The sequence below is a fragment of the Canis lupus genome, chromosome 9, assembly GCF_048164855.1.
Source record: "Canis lupus baileyi chromosome 9, mCanLup2.hap1, whole genome shotgun sequence".
NCBI classification, from domain to species: Eukaryota; Metazoa; Chordata; class Mammalia; order Carnivora; family Canidae; genus Canis; species Canis lupus.
The window spans coordinates 68,120,825-68,123,694 of record NC_132846.1 but is presented as its reverse complement, the minus strand read 5'-3'; positions in this window follow the sequence as shown (position 1 = coordinate 68,123,694).

Sequence of the window (2,870 nt, the reverse complement as noted above, 5' to 3'; positions counted from 1 at the left end):
TAGAAACCAGCTCATCTTTGTTAAAATGGGTTTCATTTCTTACTGACCCTGTCAACAGCTCTGCAAAGCTAATTTGCTAGTTCAGTGGCTCATCATCAGTTCCTCTTACATGAAACTGACAAAGGTCAGCCTTGAAAAAAAATATTTGATTTCAGACCTTAATCCAAAGAGTTGCAATATATCTCTGCTTCTCTGATTGAATTAAAAAGAAATTCACCTAATTGCTTATTACATATGGAGGAATTAGGTTTTCCCTGCTGGTCCTTATCCCTATTTGGCTCCTTCTGAGTAAGACTTAAGGCCCAGTTTAAGTTAATTTATACGTAAGCTGCTATGATCTGTCTATAAGCCAAATCCAACTTGTGATCAAGAACTTCAGAAGTCACATATCGAATATCACCTTTGTCATTCTTGAAGAAGTGGTATAGCATCCTCATGCACCAGTCAATACTTTTCTAGTCAGCTGACCTGTCTTCAGATTTTGGTTGTAATATCCAACTTTACAACCTTGGCCAAGTCACTTGAATTTGCTGCGCTTCTGTTTATTCCTCTATAAAGTGGACCCACAAAATCTACCCCCCCACACAGGTTGATTTTACGATTCATTGAATGTGTCTACAGCAAAGTTGTTGGCCACACGGAGTGCTACATCAATTCCAGTTATCCTTCTTTTCTCATTAGGTTTAGATCAGGTGTTTTTTATTCTATGTCTTCCATCATGCTTTATTAGTTAGAAAATTTTGTTTGCAAACAGAAGAAACCAACACAGGCTGAAATGAAATTGGGGTATTTGGTTTAAGGATATAGTCATGTCTCCCTGAATCTCAGGGTAGGAATACAGCCTTGGAGATCCAGTGCTTGGATAAGACAAAGAACAGCATCTGTTAAGCCCAGGGAATACCTTCTTTGTCATATCTCCTCTTCTCTTTATTAAATCCAACTTCTTTCCTACTTCCACCTGGTGGAAGATATCCAGATCACAGCTCTGGACTCTTAGAGATATTTTTTGTTTGTTGTTAGGAACTCATCTTGTGTGAAATATACTGACAAATTTCAGTTCCAAATTTGTCCCAGCTTGTGTTAGTTGTCCACACCTGGCCCAACCCACTAGGGTCATTTATAAATATGGATGCTGAAATACCTGCTCTGCACATAAGGAAGGTCATTAAGGGGGGACTGTGAATTGAACAGACACCACAAGGTATGTCTACTACAGTGGGAATTTCAGAAGTTTATTTTCATTCTAAATAAAATAGATGGAAAAACTGGAACTTTTTCTCCCTCCTCTTTTGTTTAGAATTCCAAAGACATGAAAAAACAATCTTGGTTTCTGTTGCAAGTCTTTACAGAACGGTCAAACTAAGATTATGTAGAGAAATGGGCTACATGGGTGAGCATACTGAAAGCATCATCTGGAAGCCACTGGAAGCTTCTGAAAGCTTAAATGCCAATGCCATCACAGGGAAAGTGTCCTTCACACAAAATAGACTGTGGCCGAATGTGAGAACATTGTACCTGGATGCATCTTTAATGCTCTCTCTCCAGTGAAATGGATGACAAGGGTCTTTTGACTGAGGTTCATGTACCCACAGGCCAGTAAGACTCTGGCAGAGATATGGGAACTGCCGGCTTGATCAGTGATGAGCCTTCCACCAGTTCTCAGCAGGTTCCCAAATGAAAATGTCCTATACTTGGCTGAATTAATTGAGGACTTTTTTTTTCCCTATAAGCAGAACTTCAATCCTGTTTATGTGTGAAACGTAATGTTACAAACACCAAATTTCAAATAAGTATTTCCTTTCTGCATATCTTAAGGCATAGTTTTTATTAGAGAAATAAAAAGAAAAAATGTTTAAGCTTGAGTTCTCTTGGCAAAAGAGAGCATCTCACAGACATTTCTTTTCTTTTCTTTTTTTTTAAAGATTTTATTCATTTATTCATGAGAGACACACACAGAGAGAGGCAGACACAGGCAGAGGGAGAAGCAGGCTCCTCGCAGGGAGCCCGATGTGGGACTCGATCCTGGGACTCCAGGATCATGCCCTGGGCTGAAGGCAGATGCCAAACCGCTGAGCCACCCAGGGATCCCCTATATGCTATTTAATTTAATAATTACAAGTCCATTAGGTAAAGGATAGCATTCCCACTCTACATATTTTTAAATATTGAGACAAGGAAGTTTAGGTAATTTGTCTGAGATCAGGTAACTTACAAGAGGTAATCCGAGGTGTGAAACTATCTGTTGGACTTTGAAGAAGGGGAAGTGGGGAGTTGGTTCAAGGATATATGCTCCCTAAGCTAAGGAAATAATTGATCATAGTTTTATAAGAATATCAAAGTTACTTATAAGCAAAAAACTTCTTTTCGGGCTCTTCTCAAAGATCCTAAACATTAGTCATTTTTACAATAGAAAATGAAACCCAACTTTCATTCATGACCAGGGGAAGATGACCAGGGGAAGTAAGAGATACCAGATGTACCATCACAAATAAAATGAATACAAATAAAATAAAATACATAAATCACCAGTTTTCAAGCCTTGGACATGAGATCATGATGGACAGAGTACCCTGACATATGCAAAGCAAGTGAGATGTAGCCTGAATTAATCCCAGTTTATTGCTTAGAGAGTGTTTCCAGGCCATGGCAGAGGGAGAAAGAACCTACCAGAACTTGGCAGTCTCCCCAACTTGAAGGAATATTGGGGGGAGGCCAAGGTGGACAGACTTCATGGAGCAGAGTATCAGAAAGGGGAGAGAGTTGCACAAAGAATTCAGAGATCCATAGCGAGTTGCCTCGACTCTTCAGCTGAAAACTGTTCATCACACGCCTGTGAAGAATCTGCATGAGACAGGGGAAGAACAACCAGG